Source organism: Sebastes fasciatus, chromosome 11, assembly GCF_043250625.1.
Source record: "Sebastes fasciatus isolate fSebFas1 chromosome 11, fSebFas1.pri, whole genome shotgun sequence".
In the NCBI taxonomy this organism is placed as follows: Eukaryota; Metazoa; Chordata; class Actinopteri; order Perciformes; family Sebastidae; genus Sebastes; species Sebastes fasciatus.
This window is the reverse complement of record NC_133805.1, coordinates 1,607,679-1,633,135: the sequence shown is the minus strand read 5'-3', so window position 1 is coordinate 1,633,135 and position 25,457 is coordinate 1,607,679. Positions and strand designations below refer to the sequence as shown.

General features: G+C 42.7%; 1 protein-coding gene and 1 long non-coding RNA gene across 5 annotated transcripts in view; one reads left to right on the top strand and one right to left on the bottom strand.

Moving 5' to 3' along the window:
* The window catches only part of lamc1 (laminin, gamma 1), a 74,776-nt gene that overhangs the window by 41,981 nt on the left and 7,338 nt on the right, over window positions 1-25,457 (bottom strand). The gene's annotated exons all lie outside the window — the stretch shown is intronic.
* On the top strand, window positions 6,439-7,789 carry LOC141776372 (uncharacterized). Its single transcript, XR_012595757.1, has 2 exons — window positions 6,439-7,052; window positions 7,235-7,789. It is a non-coding gene; the product is annotated as an uncharacterized LOC141776372 (long non-coding RNA).

Sequence of the window (25,457 nt, the reverse complement as noted above, 5' to 3'; positions counted from 1 at the left end):
GAGAGAGAGAGAGAGAGAGAGAGAGAGAGACAGAGAGAGAGACAGAGAGAGAGAGAGAGAGAGAGAGACAGAGAGAGAGAGAGAGAGAGAGACAGAGAGAGAGAGACAGAGAGAGAGAGAGAGAGAGAGAGAGAGAGACAGAGAGAGAGAGAGACAGAGAGAGAGAGAGAGAGAGAGAGAGACAGAGAGAGAGAGAGAGAGACAGAGAGAGAGAGAGAGACCTGCTGGGAGTTTTTTCCTGCCCAGATATGGAAGACGTGACAGCGGAGGTGGAGAGCGGAGTGAGCGGAGTGAGCGGAGCGGAGGCGGCTGCAGATGAGAGGGTTTCTGTCAGTGGGGGAGGTTCAGACTGAGCAGCATCACATGACCCCTGACCCCTGAACGCATCACACAGAAGACACATCGGACTTTTACACAATAATAATAATAATAACCATCAATACATTTATCTCAAAATAAAACTTTGTGATTATTTATTTCTCCTGGATTTGATTTGATTTGTTTTGATTTGATTTGATTTGATTTGATTTGATTTGATTTGATTTGATTTGATTTGATTATTTGATTTGATTTGATTTGTTTTGATTTGATTTGATTATTTGATTTGATTTGATTTGATTTGATGTTTGCCTGTTTTTTATTTATATTTATTTGCTTGTTTTTTATTTGTTTGCTTATTTGTTACATTAACTAAATAACTTCACCGTGGCGTCTCTCAGCCTCCGTAGACTCTACTAGAGTCACCTTAAGTTTGGAGATACTTTTATAAGTAAAGGACATGTCCTAGCTGTGACTTCTCTTCTCTGGATATTAAAAACAGTAAACTGAGCTCTGCGTCCCGCCTGCCTCGTCTTGTCTCGACTCTTCGTCCTCGCCGTCCGTCCCGTCATCGGAGCCGCAGAGCAGCGTTACAGCGACGTGTCGAGACGCGTCGGGAGGACCGAACCTCCGCAGACCCGACGCTCGTTCAATCGGCAGAACCAGAGTTTGAGAAGAATGAACAGAAATATGATATATTAGACTTCAGAAGGTCTGCTGGAGGAATCAGGAGGTTTAAATCCTCGCCGAGGGAGAAGACGGATGATCTGAAGGATGTCTTATAACTAATAACATGAGGTTTAATAAGGACAGAGCCGGAGGAGCAGATCCATCCTGCAGTCAGTGGACTCACATCAGTTAGACAGGAATCATGTGTACAGAATGCAGAATGAGAATCTGGTACAAACCGGCTCTCCAGATAAAGAGACAGATGTTTGTCTTCCCACAGAGAGGAGGAAGACGTCCTTGAGGAGGACAGATTAGGACGGAGGAGGAAGACGTCCTTGAGGAGGACAGATTAGGACGGAGGAGGAAGCTCTGTCAGGAGTCTAAACACGACTCCTGAGAGGAAGTAATGAGCGCCGCCATCCTCCACGCGAAAAAGAGCTTGTAATGTAAAGACACAGCAGCGGTCAGACGTCAACCCAGACTACGAGATATTCATGTTTCAGACTATCAAGTGATGGAGGAACAGATTTATGTAGGAAAGTGGGAGGTTTTTATGTATTCTGAACGGTAAATCTCATCGTTCACCGATGTATCTAAATAGATGTTTTAATGTCAGAATGGATCTATCTGCTTCATCTGAGTCTATGTGGAGGAAGAAGGAAGTTACCGCTTTTATTGTGGTAGTCTGAGTAACGTGACGTCATATCCGTTCCGTATCCGTCAACCAAAACAAACCTCAGAGAGTGTAAACCGTCGGAGGGTCGTCGTGGATACGACCTGCACCCTCCCATGTTAACTCCAGCGTGGTAAACACTACACATCCAGGAAAGGAGGGAAACTGCTCTCTTTTCGACCGAAACTATTTTCCTTCTGGATAAATAAAGTTTGATCTTATTTGATTTAAATGCGGTCATGAAGAAACCACAGAGGGTCATGTGATGAGACGCATCACTCAGACTGATGACATCATAACGTTGTCTCATAACGGGCAACGTTTTATTGTTTTATGATATAATTAAAGATGGTCTTGTAGTGTTCAGGCTGACTGACTTGTTAGTACGGATGTTGTTTTTTTACAGTACATTCCAGTGAATCGTCTTCCAGCCGGTGGAGCGGAGCCTCGGGGTCGGCCTGAGGGTCGGGAGGAGGAGGAGGAGGAGGAGGAGGGTACAGTTGTTGGGAGGATGGGGGATGAAGGTCCAGGGGGAAGGTCCAGGGGGAAGGTCCAGGGGGAACGCCCCGGCTCGCAGCACGGTCCAATTAAATTTCCTCCCATGACCTCATCGCATTCTTCTCCGGAGGGATGAACAATGGCCGCTTTGACTTTTGAACGCGTGGGCACGGCGGAGGGGCGAGTCGAAGAAAATCATCTGCGGAGGATTCCACAACTCACGCCGATCACTGACAGTACAGCAGAGGTCAAAGGTCACTGCTCCTTCAGTAATCTGATTATTCTGAGCTCAGGTGAACACAGAACACACAACTTTTAATATCAACTATTAAAAGTTGTGTTTTGGTATTAAAGTTTCATTAAAAACTAAAACGGTGGGAACATTTCAAACATTACTCCGCTCTAAAGACGGAGATTTCTTAAAATACCACGTATAAATATATGTCTTCTATTTGGGGAGGGGGGGGAAGTCGCCATTATTTTATTTATTTATTTTCATTTTGGGGGGAGGGCTATTTATTATTATCATTATTAGTAATATTTGATCTTTTTCATTTTTTAATTATTTATTATTATATTAATTAATTAATTTTTTGGGGGGGGGTATTTATTATTATCATTATTAGTTAATATTGTTATCATTTTCTTTTATTTATTTATTTTTATTTATTTTTTTGAGGGGGGGGCTATTTATTATTATCATTATTAGTAATTATTTTATCTTTTTTTAATTTATTTATTATTATTTTAATTATTTATTATTTTTGGGGGGGAGGGCGGTATTTATTATTATCATTATTAGTAATATTTAATCTTTCATTTTTTTATTTATTTATTACTATTATATGAATTTATTTTTTTGGGAGGGGGTGGGTATTTATTATTATCATTATTAGTTAATATTTTTATCATTTTCATTTTTATTTATTATTATTATTATATGAATTTATTTTTTGGGGGGGGGTGGGTATTTATTATTATCAATATTAGTTAATATTTTTTTTTATCATTTTTCATTTTCATTTATTTATTATTATTCAATCTATTTATTTTGGGGGTGAGAGTGGTATTTATTATTATCATTTTTAGTAATATGTTTTATCATTTTAATTTTTTATTTAAATTATTTATTTATTTTTGGGGGAGGGTGGTATTTATCATTATCATTATTAGTAATATTTTTGTATTTGTATTTATTTATTATTATTTTATTTATTTTTCAATTAATGTTTTGTTTTGAATTATGATATTTTTGGGGTCATAATTTCCAATGCATATCTTTAAAACCAATATACTTTGCTCACAAAAACATTAATTATTTGCCATCAGTGTTTTTCATAAGTTATGTCATGTTATTTCTGAGTGATGCTGTTGTCTCTGGAGTTGCAGCTCTGAACGGGAAGAAAAGAAATCGTCCAAAGAAAGGTTTAAAAAGCGAAAGTCAGAATCCCAGCGGCGCTCCGGTTTAAACCAACATGCAGACTCAGTGTCAAGTCCAGACCAGCACAGTAGGCCGGTCCAGGACTGTGTGGGACCCCTCAGAGAGCAGGTGCTGGGGGGGTCAGAGGTCAACCAGCAGCAGCCTCACAGATAGAATCACGGAGCGAATCAGAGGGAGGAATGTGAGGAATGTGAGTCAACATGAAACAGTTTACTGAGGAGACTCCTCTGATCCCACACAGAGGACGCGTCCTCTCCACTCAGAGGTCAGAGGTCAGCAGCGCCGGCAACCGAGAGAGAGAGAGTCAACCCACATTTAAAACACAGCGTCATTGGTTCACCTCGGTGGACCAATGACTGTATATATATATATACACAGTATATATATATGTTAAAGTTTGACATTCAGGGAACCTGAAGGCGCTCCTGGAGTTCCAGTAATGAGGGCTGTCAATACATTAAAGTAGTTCATGGTTTAAAACGAATCAGCGTTCTGATCATCTAAATCAGGGGTCTCAAACTCGCGGCCCGCGGGCCAATTGCGGCCCGCAAGACGATATTTTGTGGCCCCCACCTTGATATGAAAGTTTAATGTTAGTGCGGCCCGCAAATTTTTTTTTTTTTTATAAAGTTTTTTATAAAGTTTTTTTTGGGGGCATTTTTTCATTTTTATTGACAGGACAGTGGATAGAGTCTTGGAAAGGGGGGAGAGAGAGAGTGGATGCGGAAAGGGCCACAGGCCGGATTCGAACCCGGGCCGCCGCGGTCAGGACCAAGTCTTGTTACATGGGCGCCCGCTCTACCAACTGAGCTAACCAGGCGCCCTCGGCCCGCGAGTTTTATGTGAATGGCAGTTTGCCGTTGAAGGTCCCTTTGTTGCGCGAGCCCGAGCTGAACGAACCTACCAATCACAGTGGGGTATATGGCTCCCGGGGACGGGCAATCGGCCGGGCTTGATGCAAGCAGAGAAACATTTCACAACAACTGTGGCGGCGCCCGTGTAACATCGCATAAGCTTGATTAAAGCTTGATTTATACTTCTGCGTTGAATCGACGCCGTAGCCTGACGTGCACCTCTCCAGAAATGTAACTACACGTCGCGGCGACGCAGACCGCAACAGCTGTGATTGGTCCAGTCTCTCAGCGATGCTGAGCGGCCAGGACCAAGTTCTACTTCTCTCTGCCTCCATCTTTTCAATGTTTGTTCACACAAATCCACTCAGATATATTTTCTCTTTTCGGCGTTGCAGTAATATCAGTAAAAGTTCTGTGGTTCAACAGTTATTAGCTCCAACTCCCTCAGTTTCTGTTTGTAGTACAAGAAGAAGAGGAAACTCATAGAGACGCCGCCGCCAACTAGCGGTTTGGTGGTGTAATTGCAGAGCAACACAAACACAGCAGGCACAACTTTATTGCGGAGTGACACCAAGTGGAATGAATATATATCTTGTCTTTTTCAAAGCCTGCAGTGAAGAGAAAGGTTGGTGACGAGCACAGACAATTTCAGGAAAAGTGGGAGACGCAATAGAGGCCATGTTCAGAAGAACCGTTCATGTTCTTCAATGTTCCATTAATGTTCAGGACAGTTCATGTTCAGAAGAACCCATTCAAGTTAAAGAACTGTTAATAATGACGTTTGAGAAGATTGTTTTTTTTTTTAACAAAGCTTTTTTTGTGGAATACCTGATGCGGCCCAGCCTCACCCAGACTCTGCCTCCAGCGGCCCCCAGGTAAATTGAGTTTGAGACCACTGATCTAAATGAACCTTAAAGGGAGATTTGTTTGCTGCTCGTTCGTTCGTTCTGTTTATAAACCGCGGAGGAATGTTAATCTGATTCTCCCGTTACAGACGTTGACCCGCTGATGTTAAAGTGGGTCAGTTACACATTAATGCCTCCGTTAATGTGTAACCTGCTCCTATAGAGAGGAACGCACACGCAAACCACGAAGGTGTGTTTGGTTTCTGCACATGAACGGCCCTCCGGACATGAAACATGAATACTGTACGTGCACGTCTTATCTCTCTGGGAGTATCTGCAGACTGACACCAATCAGCTGGAATGTAGAACTAAACAGAGAGGAGTTAAAGCTGGAGGCCATCTCTTCTTCTGTGGTGGATAAACAGAGCAGCCGCCGGCCCGGCGCTCTGATTGGACAAGAGGAGATTAAAGTGTGTGTGTGTGTGTGTGTGTGTGTGTGTGCATGGATAAGATCTGCAGGTGATAAAAGTCTGCTGCTTCCAGAAGGTTTCCCTAGACCCCACCTCTGACCGTCCTACAAATCTGTTCCTTTATGACGTCATCAAACCTCCAACAGCGTCTCTACATATTAACAAATCACATCTAGTTGTTTAGACTTCTGTTACTCAGTAGAAACAGGAACAAGCGCTGGTGGAGCAGCGTGGGATCATGGGAGTTGTAGGATTCCTGCAGTGTGGATGGTTCAGGAGGTTTTTACCTCAGAGGACGCAGGACGTCCCGGAGGAGCTGCGAGCCGAGCCGACGCTAACGTTTGCTCGGCTGGTTTCTCTGATAACTTCAGATCCAGACGTCTGAGGACTAAAACCCTTCATCTGGTTCAGATATTATAGAGTTAAAAGACATTATAGAGTTAAGTAACATCGCCAGCGTCCACCTGGTGTCCTCAGAGTGAACCAACACGGAGACGTCTGGAGGTCCACGCTTTACAAATCATCAAATCTCTGTTTAAAACCACCTTATTTATACCGTATGAACGTCTACCACTGTCATCAACAGGGCGGTGACTCTCTGTGTGTGTGTGTGTGTGGGGGGGGGGGATTTCCAATTAAGTGTGTGTGTGTGTGTGTGTGGGGGGGCAGACAGGAAGGGAGTGAAGGTGGGAGGCAGTGAGTTTTTGATGGCTGAGCAGCTGCAGCCCTGTCATCATGTATTCATCCGTTCACTCTCTCACTGCTCTAACAGATTATTAATGACAATTAAAAGACTTAAAAAGACTCAATATCTTCAGCTGGATGTGATCCAACAACCACTTAAATCAAGATCAACTTTGACTTTTATACTCCCTATAATGTACCCTATAATATACCTTAATATTCCCTTTAATATACCTTAATATTCCTTTAATATACCTTAATATTCCCTTTAATATACCTTAATATTCCTTTTAATATACCTTAATATTCCTTTAATATACCTTAATATTCCTTTAATATACCTTAATATTCCTTTAATATACCTTAATATTCCTTATAATATACCCTGTAATACTCTCTATAATATACCTTAAACTTATAAATAAGGGGTTTAATGGTTTTATGTCACACATATTTACAGCTGGCAGCATTTGACCAAACATCTAGAGTATATTTATTCATTTATTGATTTATTTATTGATTTATTTTCTTTATGACCAAACCTGATTGGCTGTAATGTGATCAGTAATGTGATCAGTAATGTGATCAGTAATGTGATCAGTAATGTGATCTGTAATGTGATCTGTAATGTGATCTGTAATGTGATCTGTAATGTGATCAGTAGTTATTGGCTGTAATGTGATCTGTAATGTGATCTGTAATGTGATCAGTAGTTATTGGCTGTAATGTGATCAGTAATGTGATCAGTAATGTGATCAGTAATGTGATCAGTAGTTAATGAGTTGAATCGAGTCACACTTTGATTTGAAGGCACAGACAAGAGAAAGTTCACTGACCACAGTCAACGACACTGAGACTTTACAAACTCCAGGAGTCCACCTTAAGGCCCAAAATATCTGTGAACCAGACCCCCCTCCTCACACCAGGGTGTTTGGGGAAGACTTAACAGCAGAGACCACCAAAGAAGAAGAAGCAGCCGCCCCACGCAGAGATGTCACCACACCGGGACGTCAGGAACAAACCAAAACAGCCCTCATTATCAGAGACAAAGACTCCCAGCAGGACGAGGACGCCCCCCGTCCCCAACAGAGACGCCACAGCTGCTGATACTAAATACTCAACATGAAGACAAATGCACCTTTTTCCTCAAGTCAAAGTCACATCTTTACATTAAAGACCCGTTGAAACGTGTTGAAGCTACTTTGACTGGTTTAAATCCACTAAAGTGCTGATTTGTTGTTACCTCAAAGACTCGTTTCATGAATTACAACCAGTTAATTAAGACTCCAGATGTGACTTTGATTTACCCTCAAAGACTAACGGACAGATCGGCTCTCTCAAGAAAGACAAGGGAACTTTCTGAAGAGACATTTTCATTAAAACAGACAAATCAAAGCAGACAAATCTGCACAAAATCACTATTCCAACTCAGGGGATTTAGTTTACTTTGCTTCAAAAGGTCATTAAGTGATTTGGTTTTTGGCTGGACCGCAGAGGGCCAGCCCTACAAACACAGAAGTCTCTCACTAACTGACCGACTGACTGACTGACGAAGTTACAGGATTGGTCAGCTGACTGTTGGAGGTTCCTTATTGGTCGTTGCTCTTTCAGAATGAAAAGCTGGAGAACAGTTCAGTGTTGATGTTTTCTGGGGAGCGTGTCAGCGGTTCAGTGAATCATTACATCGTGTTATTGTTTATGTTGGTTTAAGTTACGTTACGTTGTGCTTCGTATTGTGTTACCGTGCATCCACACCGTGCGCGAAGCAAATGTTCGTCTCGCTGTCCTCCAGAAATAACCATCTGTTGCTGCTTTGTACATGCTGGTGAAGACTCAGATATGACAGAAAACCAAACTTCGTCGTGTCTGGGTCCATAACGTCACCCGGCGGCGAGCTGTATTCACATACTGTATCTGTATCTAGCAGCCACACGTCTCTACTGCGGTACGAACCCAAAATAAACAGACTGTGCTGTGATTTAATCTCAATAAACGGATCAAAATGATGCTGAATTAACGACATTATGATGCTGATTAGTAAAAAGTCTGAATTCATGCTTTATCAGGTCTGTTACCAAGACGACAAGCAAACAGCTTTTAAAATGCTTGTTTTCTGAACGGAGTCTGGATCGATCAGTACCAGGCTATGCTAACATCGTAGCTGCTCCATCAACACTCAACATGACGTCATCTAGGAATAAATACGGCAGCGACGTCGTTGTAAACGGATCAACAGTGAAGCCGAAATAAAACTACATAATGATGCCGATTAGTAAAAAGTCTGAATTCATGCTTCGTCAGGTCTGTTACCATGACGACAAGCAGACAACTTTTAAAATGCTTGTTTTCTGAATGGAGTTCTGATGGATCAGAGCCAGGCTATGCAGCTTCTCCATCAATACTCCATCTAGGAATAAATACGGCAGCAACAACGTCAGTGATGACATCAACCTTAGTGAAGTATGTATATATTGTTACACATCACTTATATGATGAATGCTTTAATAAAAAACTGAAGTACTTCTAACCTTGCAGACTGTATGTCATGCTAATACCTTTTCACCTTGTATAAAATGTATAATATACTGACTAGTAAATGTTACCATTTACTATTACTGAATGTCATTGGCTTCATTAGAAGTTTCAATCAAACATTAAGATATAAAACTGTTCACTAAACATGATAGACATGACCTCTGAACTATTGGTGGAACAATTTAGCCACAGATTCACATCCTGACCAGAAACACGGTCCAGACAGATACTCGGTTCTTGTTTACAAGAAGTGTTTTGGTGTTTGTACTAAAACTCAGCGATCAACGATATCCAGCTGTAGACAGGAAGAATGAATCCACTTGTATATTATCATCGTCTCCTGAGCTGCTTCTTCAGCCTCAGAGCCTCATTCAGCTTTCATTAGTTTATAGCGGTCAGAGGGGGGGGGGGCGGACCTGAACCTGAACCCTTCAGGAAATGGACTGCTGGAGGTCTTCCTGTCTAAAAGAGCCCAAACTTGTGTTGTCTTTGGGATCAAATCAGGAACATCATGTTCTTCAAAATAACCACCAGAGCAGGAAAACGTCTGGAAATCTGCTTCTCTTCAAAACATACAAAACCCACATCAGGGGAAGGTCTCAGGTCTGAGACATAAACAACATGAACAATGGAGGAATGGATGGATGGATGGATGGAAGGGTGAATGGAAGGATGGATGGAAGGATGGATGGAAGGGTGAATGGAAGGATGGAAGGAAGGATGGATGGATGAAAGGATGCCTGAGGACGTTCAGCTGCTATCTGCTCCCGCCATCTGAAACTAAAGAGGATCTAAACACACCTAAGTACGCTGCTGATTGTTTTGCAGATTGTAGCTTTTGAAATTGAAGAAGAGCTGGAGATGATCAAAGATTACATTAAGTTGAAAAGTGGGAGTGTATAATATAGATAATTAACACCGTTGTACAGATGGAGGATGATTAACGGTGTTTGTGTGACCTGATTTACGGTGTTTAGGTGTTGGATGGTCTGCCAGCTCGTTTTGGTTTCAGGAGTAGAAACCGTGTGAATTAAAGTGTTTACGTTGCAGCAGCCGGTTTACAGAAGACGTCCACAGAAACTAACCTTCAGCAGAGAGACGTCACGATAACAAAACGACCACCGAAACCAACCTTCAGCAGAGACGTCACGATAACAAAACGACCACCGAAACCAACCTTCAGCAGAGAGACGTCACGATAACAAAACGACCACCGAAACCAACCTTCAGCAGAGAGACGTCACGATAACAAAACGACCACCGAAACCAACCTTCAGCAGAGAGACGTCACGATAACAAAACGACCACCGAAACCAACCTTCAGCAGAGAGACGTCACGATAACAAAACGACCACCGAAACCAACCTTCAGCAGAGAGACGTCACGATAACAAAACGTCCACAGAAACTAACCTTCAGCAGAGAGACGTCACGATAACAAAACGACCACCGAAACCAACCTTCAGCAGAGAGACGTCACGATAACAAAACGACCACCGAAACCAACCTTCAGCAGAGAGACGTCACGATAACAAAACGACCACCGAAACCAACCTTCAGCAGAGAGACGTCACGATAACAAAACGACCACCGAAACCAACCTTCAGCAGAGAGACGTCACGATAACAAAACGACCACCGAAACCAACCTTCAGCAGAGAGACGTCACGATAACAAAACGACCACCGAAACCAACCTTCAGCAGAGAGACGTCACGATAACAAAACGACCACCGAAACCAACCTTCAGCAGAGAGACGTCACGATAACAAAACGTCCACAGAAACCAACCTTCAGCAGAGAGACGTCACGATAACAAAACGACCACCGAAACCAACCTTCAGCAGAGAGACGTCACGATAACAAAACGACCACCGAAACCAACCTTCAGCAGAGAGACGTCACGATAACAAAACGACCACCGAAACCAACCTTCAGCAGAGAGACGTCACGATAACAAAACGACCACCGAAACCAACCTTCAGCAGAGAGACGTCACGATAACAAAACGACCACCGAAACCAACCTTCAGCAGAGAGACGTCACGATAACAAAACGACCACCGAAACCAACCTTCAGCAGAGAGACGTCACGATAACAAAACGACCACCGAAACCAACCTTCAGCAGAGAGACGTCACGATAACAAAACGACCACCGAAACCAACCTTCAGCAGAGAGACGTCACGATAACAAAACGACCACCGAAACCAACCTTCAGCAGAGAGACGTCACGATAACAAAACGACCACCGAAACCAACCTTCAGCAGAGAGACGTCACGATAACAAAACGACCACAGAAACCAACCTTCAGCAGAGAGACGTCACGATAACAAAACGACCACCGAAACCAACCTTCAGCAGAGAGACGTCACGATAACAAAACGACCACCGAAACCAACCTTCAGCAGAGAGACGTCACGATAACAAAACGACCACCGAAACCAACCTTCAGCAGAGAGACGTCACGATAACAAAACGACCACCGAAACCAACCTTCAGCAGAGAGACGTCACGATAACAAAACGACCACCGAAACTAACCTTCAGCAGAGAGACGTCACGATAACAAAACGACCACCGAAACCAACCTTCAGCAGAGAGACGTCACGATAACAAAACGACCACAGAAACCAACCTTCAGCAGAGAGACGTCACGATAACAAAACGACCACCGAAACCAACCTTCAGCAGAGAGACGTCACGATAACAAAACGACCACCGAAACCAACCTTCAGCAGAGAGACGTCACGATAACAAAACGACCACCGAAACCAACCTTCAGCAGAGAGACGTCACGATAACAAAACGACCACCGAAACTAACCTTCAGCAGAGAGACGTCACGATAACAAAACGACCACCGAAACCAACCTTCAGCAGAGAGACGTCACGATAACAAAACGACCACCGAAACCAACCTTCAGCAGAGAGACGTCACGATAACAAAACGTCCACAGAAACCAACCTTCAGCAGAGAGACGTCACGATAACAAAACGACCACCGAAACCAACCTTCAGCAGAGAGACGTCACGATAACAAAACGACCACCGAAACCAACCTTCAGCAGAGAGACGTCACGATAACAAAACGACCACCGAAACTAACCTTCAGCAGAGAGACGTCACGATAACAAAACGACCACAGAAACCAACCTTCAGCAGAGAGACGTCACGATAACAAAACGACCACCGAAACCAACCTTCAGCAGAGAGACGTCACGATAACAAAACGACCACCGAAACCAACCTTCAGCAGAGAGACGTCACGATAACAAAACGACCACCGAAACCAACCTTCAGCAGAGAGACGTCACGATAACAAAACGACCACCGAAACCAACCTTCAGCAGAGAGACGTCACGATAACAAAACGACCACCGAAACTAACCTTCAGCAGAGAGACGTCACGATAACAAAACGACCACCGAAACCAACCTTCAGCAGAGAGACGTCACGATAACAAAACGACCACCGAAACCAACCTTCAGCAGAGAGACGTCACGATAACAAAACGACCACCGAAACCAACCTTCAGCAGAGAGACGTCACGATAACAAAACGACCACCGAAACCAACCTTCAGCAGAGAGACGTCACGATAACAAAACGACCACCGAAACTAACCTTCAGCAGAGAGACGTCACGATAACAAAACGACCACCGAAACCAACCTTCAGCAGAGAGACGTCACGATAACAAAACGACCACCGAAACCAACCTTCAGCAGAGAGACGTCACGATAACAAAACGACCACCGAAACTAACCTTCAGCAGAGAGACGTCACGATAACAAAACGACCACCGAAACTAACCTTCAGCAGAGAGACGTCACGATAACAAAACGACCACCGAAACTAACCTTCAGCAGAGAGACGTCACGATAACAAAACGACCACCGAAACCAACCTTCAGCAGAGAGACGTCACGATAACAAAACGACCACAGAAACCAACCTTCAGCAGAGAGACGTCACGATAACAAAACGACCACCGAAACCAACCTTCAGCAGAGAGACGTCACGATAACAAAACGACCACCGAAACCAACCTTCAGCAGAGAGACGTCACGATAACAAAACGACCACCGAAACCAACCTTCAGCAGAGAGACGTCACGATAACAAAACGACCACCGAAACTAACCTTCAGCAGAGAGACGTCACGATAACAAAACGACCACCGAAACCAACCTTCAGCAGAGAGACGTCACGATAACAAAACGACCACCGAAACCAACCTTCAGCAGAGAGACGTCACGATAACAAAACGTCCACAGAAACCAACCTTCAGCAGAGAGACGTCACGATAACAAAACGACCACCGAAACCAACCTTCAGCAGAGAGACGTCACGATAACAAAACGACCACAGAAACCAACCTTCAGCAGAGAGACGTCACGATAACAAAACGACCACCGAAACCAACCTTCAGCAGAGAGACGTCACGATAACAAAACGACCACCGAAACCAACCTTCAGCAGAGAGACGTCACGATAACAAAACGACCACCGAAACCAACCTTCAGCAGAGAGACGTCACGATAACAAAACGACCACCGAAACCAACCTTCAGCAGAGAGACGTCACGATAACAAAACGACCACCGAAACTAACCTTCAGCAGAGAGACGTCACGATAACAAAACGACCACCGAAACCAACCTTCAGCAGAGAGACGTCACGATAACAAAACGACCACCGAAACCAACCTTCAGCAGAGAGACGTCACGATAACAAAACGACCACCGAAACCAACCTTCAGCAGAGAGACGTCACGATAACAAAACGACCACCGAAACCAACCTTCAGCAGAGAGACGTCACGATAACAAAACGACCACCGAAACTAACCTTCAGCAGAGAGACGTCACGATAACAAAACGACCACCGAAACCAACCTTCAGCAGAGAGACGTCACGATAACAAAACGACCACCGAAACCAACCTTCAGCAGAGAGACGTCACGATAACAAAACGACCACCGAAACTAACCTTCAGCAGAGAGACGTCACGATAACAAAACGACCACCGAAACCAACCTTCAGCAGAGAGACGTCACGATAACAAAACGACCACCGAAACTAACCTTCAGCAGAGAGACGTCACGATAACAAAACGACCACCGAAACTAACCTTCAGCAGAGAGACGTCACGATAACAAAACGACCACCGAAACCAACCTTCAGCAGAGAGACGTCACGATAACAAAACGACCACCGAAACCAACCTTCAGCAGAGAGACGTCACGATAACAAAACGACCACCGAAACTAACCTTCAGCAGAGAGACGTCACGATAACAAAACGACCACCGAAACCAACCTTCAGCAGAGAGACGTCACGATAACAAAACGACCACAGAAACCAACCTTCAGCAGAGAGACGTCACGATAACAAAACGACCACAGAAACCAACCTTCAGCAGAGAGACGTCACGATAACAAAACGACCACCGAAACCAACCTTCAGCAGAGAGACGTCACGATAACAAAACGACCACCGAAACTAACCTTCAGCAGAGAGACGTCACGATAACAAAACGACCACCGAAACCAACCTTCAGCAGAGAGACGTCACGATAACAAAACGACCACCGAAACTAACCTTCAGCAGAGAGACGTCACGATAACAAAACGACCACCGAAACCAACCTTCAGCAGAGAGACGTCACGATAACAAAACGACCACCGAAACTAACCTTCAGCAGAGAGACGTCACGATAACAAAACGACCACCGAAACCAACCTTCAGCAGAGAGACGTCACGATAACAAAACGACCACCGAAACCAACCTTCAGCAGAGAGACGTCACGATAACAAAACGACCACAGAAACCAACCTTCAGCAGAGAGACGTCACGATAACAAAACGACCACAGAAACCAACCTTCAGCAGAGAGACGTCACGATAACAAAACGACCACAGAAACCAACCTTCAGCAGAGAGACGTCACGATAACAAAACGACCACCGAAACCAACCTTCAGCAGAGAGACGTCACGATAACAAAACGTCCACAGAAACCAACCTTCAGCAGAGAGACGTCACGATAACAAAACGACCACCGAAACCAACCTTCAGCAGAGACGTCACGATAACAAAACGTCCACAGAAACCAACCTTCAGCAGAGAGACGTCACGATAACAAAACGACCACAGAAACCAACCTTCAGCAGAGAGACGTCACGATAACAAAACGACCACCGAAACCAACCTTCAGCAGAGAGACGTCACGATAACAAAACGACCACCGAAACTAACCTTCAGCAGAGAGACGTCACGATAACAAAACGTCCACAGAAACCAACCTTCAGCAGAGAGACGTCACGATAACAAAACGACCACCGAAACCAACCTTCAGCAGAGAGACGTCACGATAACAAAACGTCTAAAACGCTCAAACAAAACCTGATAAAAAATGTCCAGAGCTGCATTCATCCTGCAGATGTTCAACAGCTGCATGGACGCGTATGGAAGGGGAGGGGGGGGGGTCGAAACAAGACAATAATTAATTTCTACTTTTTTTTTTTTATAGTTATATATAGTTATAGTTATATGTCGTAAATTAAAGTTATAAGTTGTAAATTAAAGTTATACTATACGTCGTAAAGTTTTACGTTGTGAAATGAAGTTGTAAAGTTATAAATTATATATCAAGTACTGTTGTACGTTAAAGTAGAAAGTTGATATAAGATTAATTTAAGTTTATGAAGTTATTTATTGTGATTGTCTCATTTGATAATAAAATATCTCACCTCAGTACAAAGCCTCTGGCCACGCCCATCTATGATGTCACAGACGAGGGGTTTTCCATCAGCTGTCTGGGGGGGGGTAAAAGCCTTTCTGTGACATCACTGATTGGGGTGTTTAAGTTTTAGTCTTGAATTCCTACGTAAGGATTCTGTAGAGAAACGTGTTTCTATTTAGAGCCGCAGTGTTTCTGCAGAGTTAAAGCTTCTCAAACCAAATGTCTGATGTCTGATTCTCTAACTCAGGTGGAAACGACGAACAAAGGCCTGACGATCACGTTTCAAGCGGCGCATAAATCAGTCCACACGTCTGCGCCCTAATTATCTGTTTACCCTCGCTGTGCTTTGAAAAGCAGTCCCTTCTGACTGCGTCCTCCTCCTCCCGCGGAGCAGGGCTAAAATTACCCTGCATGCATCTGCTTGTCCCTGTAATGCATCTCTGCTCGTTCACAGACTCCACGCCGTCTGTAATAATAGAACCCCCTCTTCTCTGCTCTCCCTGGGGCCTTGAATCACTTCCTGAGCAAAGCAAAATCACAGAGTCCCAGCAGGACCAGGACCACGGCCGCCCTGAAGCCCCCCCCCACACACACACGAGGCTTTAACACACTTGTGTTCAGTTGAACCAGACGGCCGAGTCCATCCTGCTCAACTCCCAGTGATTTGTTTTTTCTTCCCACAGGACAGGAAATGCTTCATCATGACAGTTTACAGGTCAAAGGTCAAAGGTCTCTGGAAGTAATAACTGGAGGTTGTGACTGAGTGCGTGAACACCAGAGACCACGCAGGAAAAACACGTTTAAAGAGAAACTGCTTCAGAACGTGTTCCGTCAGCGTCGCAATAACGACTCAAACGATCAATCAAGTAATCGGTCGACAGCAAATCAACCCGGTTCCCATTAGACCGGAACCTTTGTTTCATGACATCACATTATTATGTCTTCACAGACACAAACGTTTTAGTCTGTAACTGTTTAACCAGCGACTGACTGTCTACGCTGCTCCGCATGATACAACCATGATGACTCATACCGAGTTTACCTGAAGTTAGATGTAAATTAAAGTTATACAGAACATCGTAAAGTTATACGATGTAAATTAAAGCTATGAATTGTGAATTAAAGTTATGAATTGTAAATGTTGTAAATTAAAGTTATAAATTGTAAATGAAAGTTATACATTGTAAATTAATGTTATTGTACATTAAAGTTATAAGTAGTAAATTAAAGTTGTACGTCGTAAAGTTATAAGTTGTCTATTAATGTTATAAGTTGTAAATTAAATGTATAAATTGTAAATTAAAGTTATAGATTGTAAATTAAAACTACAAGTTGTAAAAGTTGTAAATTAAATGTATACGTCGTAAAGTAGTTATACATTGTAAAGTAATCTTATGAGTCGTAAATTAAAGTTATACATTGCAAATTAATGTTATAAGTTGTAAATTAAAATGATATGTTGAAAATCTAAATTATACGTTGTAAATTTAAGTTATACCTCATAAAGTAGTTAAAGTTATATGTTGTAAATTAAAGTTATACATCGTAAAGTTATGAGTTGTCTATTAATGTTACAATTTGTAAATTAAAGTTATACGCTGTAAATTAAAGTTATAAGTTGCAAATTAAAGTTATATGTTGAAAATCTAAATTATACGTTGTAAATTTAAGTTATACCTCATAAAGTAGTTAAAGTTATATGTTGTAAATTAAAGTATATGTCGTAAACGTATAAGTTGTAAATTAACAGTCTGTTCATGAAAAACAGCTGTCATTTACATAATCATCATATAGTCGATCAATGAAGTGTACGAGTATCCACTCTTCAGTTTACGACTGAAAGCTTGTGAACTCGTTGATCCCGTCTAACTAGAACAACTAAGTGCACTTGAACGCAGCGTTTCTGGGATTTCCAGGAGACGTGGATCCGTCCTCTGTGATGTGAAGCCTCTGCTGCTGACCTTGTGCGACTCAAAACTCTCAAACTGTTGGAGGGTCCTCGAATGCAGCAACGCACCGGCTTTCAACTGCAGCAGTCTGGTTCTTTGGGTCGGTTTTAACGCTACTCCAGAATCTCTGGTGAAGACCCAAACCAACAACGAGTCCTGACTTCCTGTGTGAAACCCGATACCAGAACAGAGCCCACCGCCTCCATGTTGACTTAAAGACCAGCAGATTGCATCTGAGCAGCCGCTGATTTCACATTGTTTAGTCTGAGCCAACATGAACTACGGTATTCACATTCTATCACCTGAAGGACGGAAAAGACCACCGATGTTTACTCAACTGTCGTCTTTGTTAAAGAGACTGTCGCAGGACAAACTGCTTATACGTGCATTCAAGGACACTCCGACACCGGAGCTTTAAGATCAGGCCGAAATCCGTCTTCACAACGACTTATCTAATGAATACAGCTACCACTGAATGCACCACCAAAAAACAAAGACAGAAGCTCGATTGTGCATTTCATGACAATCCGAGAGTTGACAGTCGACTGCACAAATAAAGTGTATTCTTGATAAAAGTTGTAGGAACATCTAACCTAGAGGAACGGCTGGCTGCACAATTAATCCAATATTAATCACAATGTTGTCTTCTCACAATGAACTGAACATGATCGCCTGAGATGTTGACGTTTAAAATGCACGTTCTGCTCATATCAAATCAAGCCCTTCCTAAACTAACAGCATGATTCACTTTTGGGTATAGATGTTATCTATACGACCAATGTGTTTATGATTAAATTAAAGGTCCCGTATTGTAAAGCAGGTTTAAGTTCTATATAAATACTGTGAAAGTATAGAAACACTCAATCCACAGGGAAACACACACAGCCCATATTCAGAAACTGAGCGTTTGAAACAAGCCGTTTTCTGCCGATTTCTGTCCATTTGTGATGTCACAAATATACAATATTTAGACCATTTCAAAGTTTTAAACGTAAACATTCTAAATGTGTCACAGTTTATTCCTGGTTGCAGTGGATGTGAATAACATCAGCTGACAGGAAGTAAACATGGACCCAAGCTGTTGCCTAGCAACGCAATTCTGTTGCAATTCCGTTGAAATGCACTAAAACGGACCGTTTCAGACAACAGGGTGAATACGGGTATATTCAGGCTGACAGTACATATGGAAAATAAAGTTTTTTTAAAACATTACAGCATTTAAACATGTTCTAGTAGAAACACAAAATACAAGTATGAACCTGAAAATGAGCACGATATGGGACCTTTAAGAGCATAACATTGTTTATCTAGCCTCTTATTGTTGCTAATTTTGCTCTCAAAGTGCGTCAGATTGAAGCATTTCACTTTTTATATATATATATATATCAGAAAAAAGATATTGCAATATCTGTTTTTTCCAACATCGTGCAGCCCTAAATGTATATTAGCAGGAATTCTAATGTGAAAGTGAAACAAAAATATGTTGTCCCTAAAACCAATGAATAATCATGATATCAATATTAATAAAAATAATCGTCATTATGATTTTGGCCATAATCGTGATGCTCTACGTAGAAGACAAATTCAGACGTTTGTCCATGTAAAAAAAAACATCTCGTCCTTGTTGATGTCTCGCAGCCTAATCTCAAACCTCGGGTGTCTGAGTGTCCTTGAAAGCAGCAATAAGTAGTTTTCAGTGTGGTCTGCAGCTGCAGTACAACTCAACCCGCCATGTTGTCTGATAATAAACCCTGCAGACGGTCCATTTATTTATTTATCTTTTTATTAATTCCCTTATTTATTTACTCTTCTGTTCAATTTTCTCTTTTATTCATTCATGTATTTATTTTTATACATTTTTAAATGTATTTATTTATTTTTTGCATTTGTTTTATTTTGCATTCAATTTGTATTTATTTATTTTTGCACTTATTTTGTATTTTATATTTATTTTTAAATGTATGTATTTATTTATTATTCTCTATGTATTCATTATATAAATAAATACATATATAAATATAAAATAAATAAAGTTTAAAAATAACTACAAAATAAATTGCAAAAATAAATACATTTAAAAATGAATACAAATAAATACATAAATAAATAAAAGGGGAAATTAAACAGAAGAGTAAATAAATAAAGGGATTAATAAAAAAGATAAATAAATGAAGAAGCAAATTAAAACAGAAATATCAATTTATGTCACATTTTATCAATTAATTAATGACTATCTTTATTGTTAATATTAGTTTTGCTAAATTTAAAGACATTTATTTATTTTTTATTTTGGCATGTTTCAAACGTTCAACACACACACACACACACACACACACACACACACACACACACACAGATGAAGCTGTAATTACAGTCATGAAGAACACGACATTTACAACTTCCTGTGACTTCATCATCATCTCTCCGTGAAGGTTTGATCCAGATGTCAGCAGGAATACGGCAGAGTTTAATAACAACCTGTCGTTTAGGAGGTCGTGAGAACAATACAACGCGCTTTATGGAAACAAAACTGGAACGAGCTGGAACACGAGCGAACGCCGATCGCACCGTTTCCTCTCGGCTGACATTCATTCAACCAATTAAGTCCAAATATAGTTTCACAAGTCACCTGTGAATAAAAACTATGTCCATCTTTCACCAGGCTGAACACCAAACAGCTGAGAAGACGTCTCATGTTGTCACATATTCAGTTAACAGGATATAAAACAGAGAAAAGCAGTAAATCTCCATATTTGAGACTGAAAACAGCCTTTTCTGACATCTTTGCTTGAAAAATGACTTAAAACAATTATTAAAATAGTTGGCGATTGTTTTCCTGTCGATTGACGGATTAATGGATTAGTCGACTAATCGTTGCAGCTCTACACAACACAACACTTTTAAACTACTGGCCCGCAATCGACTCAAAATCAAATGAAAAATAAATGAATACATAAATAAATGACTCAAAAATAAATAGATAAATAAATGTCATGAAAAGTAGCAAAAATAATATCAAAAATAAATGTAGTTATTAATTAATTGATGAATTGTGACAAATTGATATTTGTTTTAATTTAATTATTTATTTATTTATCTTTTTATTAATTCCCTTATTTATTTACTCTTCTGTTCAATTTTCTCTTTTATTTATTCATGTATTTATTTTTTATACATTTTTAAATGTATTTATTTATTTTTTGCATTTATGTTTTATTTATTTATTTATTTTGCACTTATTTTTTATTTTATATTTATTTTTAAATGTATGTATTTATTTATTATTCTTTATTTATTCATTATATAAATAAATACATATATAAATATAAAATAAATAAAAAACAAAGTTTAAAAATAACTACAAAATAAATTGCAAAAATAAATACATTTAAAAATGAATACAAATAAATACATAAATAAATAAAAGGGGAAATTAAACAGAAGAGTAAATAAATAAAGGGATTAATTAAAAAGATAAATAAATGAAGAAGCAAATTAGAACAGAAATATACATTTATGTCACATTTTATCAATTAATTAATGACTATCTTTATTGTTAATATCATTTATATATTTATGTAGTAATTTATTTTTTATTTTGGCAGGTTCCGTCCTCCGTAGAGAACAACAGCACATGTGAAGAAACAGTTTATCAGCCCAGATCCTGAAGACGCATCTCGTCTCGTGATCCGCTCGGTTCGTAGACGGCGTCCTCAACAACAGACAACAACAGCTGGAGACCATTCATCTGTTCACCGTAGTTTATAAAGAACATCGTATTTGATCATTTCCATCAATGACTTGGGGTGTTTGGTACAGGTACAAAAAGCCTCCAGCTTCATCCAGGCCCAACGGCAGCGTGCGACGTTCCAGCGGAGACCCTGAACGCACCACGGGCCTTTTAATTAGCACACAGTGACGAAGAATGTGGAGTTTGTACTTCAAAGTGGCGACGTGTGATGAGTGAACAAACACAGAGCGGCGGGTCAAACATCAGGAGGGGCTGTTTGTTGAGAGCTCCAGGAATCACAAGAACAAAGGTGACCTGAGGAGTCCTGAGGAGTCCCGATGCACCGACGTCCGGCTGGTTATTCAGTTATTAAACACTACGAGCAACATCGAGAGGAGACTGAACGTCAGGTATCAAACGGTCTCCATCTCCAGAGCCCAGAGGAAGCATCGCTCCACAGGTTGTGTTTCTAGTGCGTCAGATCATCCGTCACCTCCCGTACGAACTGAGACGATTATTCAGGCGTGCTGTTAGTTTACTTCTTTAAAATAAGAGTTCAGTTTACCTTTTATGAACTCAGAGATATACTTAACAACATTTAACTGAAGTATACTTTAGTAAGGATTATACTTCAGTTTACTAAAATATCTGTCTTCTCTTTGATGGAGGAGGAGGAGGAGGAAGAGGATGAAGAGGAAGAGGAGGAAGAGGATGAAGAGGAAGAGGAAGAGGAGGAGGAAGAGGATGAAGAGGAAGAGGAAGAGGATGAAGAGGAAGAGGAAGAGGAGGAAGAGGAAGAGGAAGAGGAAGAGGAGGAGGAAGAGGAAGAGGAAGAGGAGGAGGAAGAGGATGAAGAGGAAGAGGAAGAGGAAGAGGAGGAGGAGGAAGAGGATGAAGAGGAAGAGGAAGAGGAGGAAGAGGAAGAGGAAGAGGAAGAGGAGGAGGAAGAGGAAGAGGAAGAGGAGGAGGAAGAGGAGGAGGAGGAAGACCTCCCCACTCATGTCTTATCTGACTGAAAACCCAAACATGTCACCGTGACCTGCAGCCTGAGACAACGGCAGGATTCATGTGTTAGCGCCTGGAAGCTCTAAGGTTACAGAGATATCTGAGGGGCCCTGAACGCCTCGTGTTTGACCTGCAGCTCTCTTCCTGTCGGAGGACGTCTGACCTCCATCTTTACACAAATACAAACCGGAACAAAGCTGCATCTAACCACCGCTCTTCTTTTATGGGAAACGACGAGTGATTGCGTCAAACGCCACGTTTCTGTTGAAAGTCTTTTTTAAAGGCGTAGATTTGAAAAGACGCCGGGTCAAACTGAGCGTCTTCTAAACGGTCAGGACTTTGACCTGAAGCTGAATCATCTCAAAGAGAAGCTGCTCGGCTCTCGTCTGAAGAGGGATGAGTATTCACGGAGGGGCCCTGAAGGCCTCGCCTGACCCAGAAAGAGGTCCGTCTGTCTGTCAGGTCGTCCACCTGTCCTTCAGGTAACACTGGGACTGTTTATAGAGACAGATCCGCCCAGCGACGACGCCGTGACTCATTCTGTGTCACGCCAACATGAAACCAAGTCACCGTTAAGTCTCTGTGATCAAAACCTCCTGACGGGGACGCAAACAAAGAGTCCTGCTGGCTGGGCCTCACCTGGACTTTATCAACAAGGTGTCCGTCCTCAGAGCTCCAGCAGGAAGACATCCATCAACTCAACAACTGAAACTCTTTGATTTCATTCAGATCGGCAGATTGTCTCTTCGATAAATCAATAAACAGTCTCCTGTCCTCTAAAACAGAGAGACGCTACGCATCGGTTTGAATCTGATCTGTGACATCTGGACAGACAAAAAACGGAGACGTTTGAAAACGATGACGCCCACGTTCACTTTTGAAATCAGTCATCAGTAGAAACAGCAGCAGAGACAGCAGAGACAGTAAAGACAGCAGCAGAGACAGTGGAGACAGCAGACAGTAGAGACAGCAGCAGAGACAGTGGAGACAGCAGACAGTAGAGACAGCAGCAGAGACAGTGGAGACAGCAGCAGAGACAGCAGCAGTGCATTGTGGGAAAACCCTGCTGAGAGCTTCTCGAGCTCCTCCTCCTCCTCCTCCTCAGGATTTCCCAACTCGTCGTAAAAAGAACAAGTCCACTTGTCTCTCTGGAGTGTCCAGCTGTTGCACATTATACCAGTGTGAGAGTGTGGGGGGAGGACGGTGGGGGGGGGGGGGGGGGGGGGGGTTCATTGTTTTGAGTCGGAGGAATGAGCTCAGCGTGGGAAACTGGGATGTGTGGAGATTATGAGAGCTGCACAGCTGGCCCATCGGCTGAGGAAACCACTGACGGCTTATTGCAGCTGATGAGAGACACGGATCCCCTTAACCCCCGAAACACCCTCAAGTTTACCTTAAACTCCCGTCTGGACACGTCTCACTAGAACTTTAAATTAAGTTCTTACTGTAAAACTGTTTTTTATCTTGTGAAGAGACGAGCCTTACTGTAGCAGCCACGATGCTGCATTCACTGTCTCCAGGAGAGTTACTGTAGCAGCCACGATGCTGCGTTCACTGTCTCCAGTTCACCGTCAGGAGAGTTACTGTAGCAGCCACGATGCTGCGTTCACTGTCTCCAGTTCACCGTCAGGAGAGTTACTGTAGCAGCCACGATGCTGCGTTCACTGTCTCCAGTTCACCGTCGGGAGAGTTACTGTAGCAGCCACGATGCTGCGTTCACTGTCTCCAGTTCACCGTCAGGAGAGTTACTGTAGCAGCCACGATGCTGCATTCACTGTCTCCAGGAGAGTTACTGTAGCAGCCACGATGCTGCATTCACTGTCTCCAGTTCACCGTCAGGAGAGTTACTGTAGCAGCCACGGTGCTGCATTCACTGTCTCCAGTTCACCGTCAGGAGAGTTACTGTAGCAGCCACGATGCTGCATTCACTGTCTCCAGTTCACCGTCAGGAGAGTTACTGTAGCAGCCACGATGCTGCGTTCACTGTCTCCAGTTCACCGTCGGGAGAGTTACTGTAGCAGCCACGATGCTGCGTTCACTGTCTCCAGTTCACCGTCAGGAGAGTTACTGTAGCAGCCACGATGCTGCGTTCACTGTCTCCAGTTCACCGTCAGGAGAGTTACTGTAGCAGCCACGATGCTGCGTTCACTGTCTCCAGTTCACCGTCGGGAGAGTTACTGTAGCAGCCACGATGCTGCGTTCACTGTCTCCAGTTCACCGTCAGGAGAGTTACTGTAGCAGCCACGATGCTGCGTTCACTGTCTCCAGTTCACCGTCGGGAGAGTTACTGTAGCAGCCACGATGCTGCGTTCACTGTCTCCAGTTCACCGTCAGGAGAGTTACTGTAGCAGCCACGATGCTGCATTCACTGTCTCCAGGAGAGTTACTGTAGCAGCCACGATGCTGCATTCACTGTCTCCAGTTCACCGTCAGGAGAGTTACTGTAGCAGCCACGGTGCTGCATTCACTGTCTCCAGTTCACCGTCAGGAGAGTTACTGTAGCAGCCACGGTGCTGCATTCACTGTCTCCAGTTCACCGTCAGGAGAGTTACTGTAGCAGCCACGATGCTGCGTTCACTGTCTCCAGTTCACCGTCGGGAGAGTTACTGTAGCAGCCACGATGCTGCGTTCACTGTCTCCAGTTCACCGTCAGGAGAGTTACTGTAGCAGCCACGATGCTGCGTTCACTGTCTCCAGTTCACCGTCAGGAGAGTTACTGTAGCAGCCACGATGCTGCGTTCACTGTCTCCAGTTTACCGTCGGGAGAGTTACTGTAGCAGCCACGATGCTGCGTTCACTGTCTCCAGTTCACCGTCAGGAGAGTTACTGTAGCAGCCACGATGCTGCGTTCACTGTCTCCAGTTCACCGTCGGGAGAGTTACTGTAGCAGCCACGATGCTGCGTTCACTGTCTCCAGTTCACCGTCAGGAGAGTTACTGTAGCAGCCACGATGCTGCATTCACTGTCTCCAGGAGAGTTACTGTAGCAGCCACGATGCTGCATTCACTGTCTCCAGTTCACCGTCAGGAGAGTTACTGTAGCAGCCAC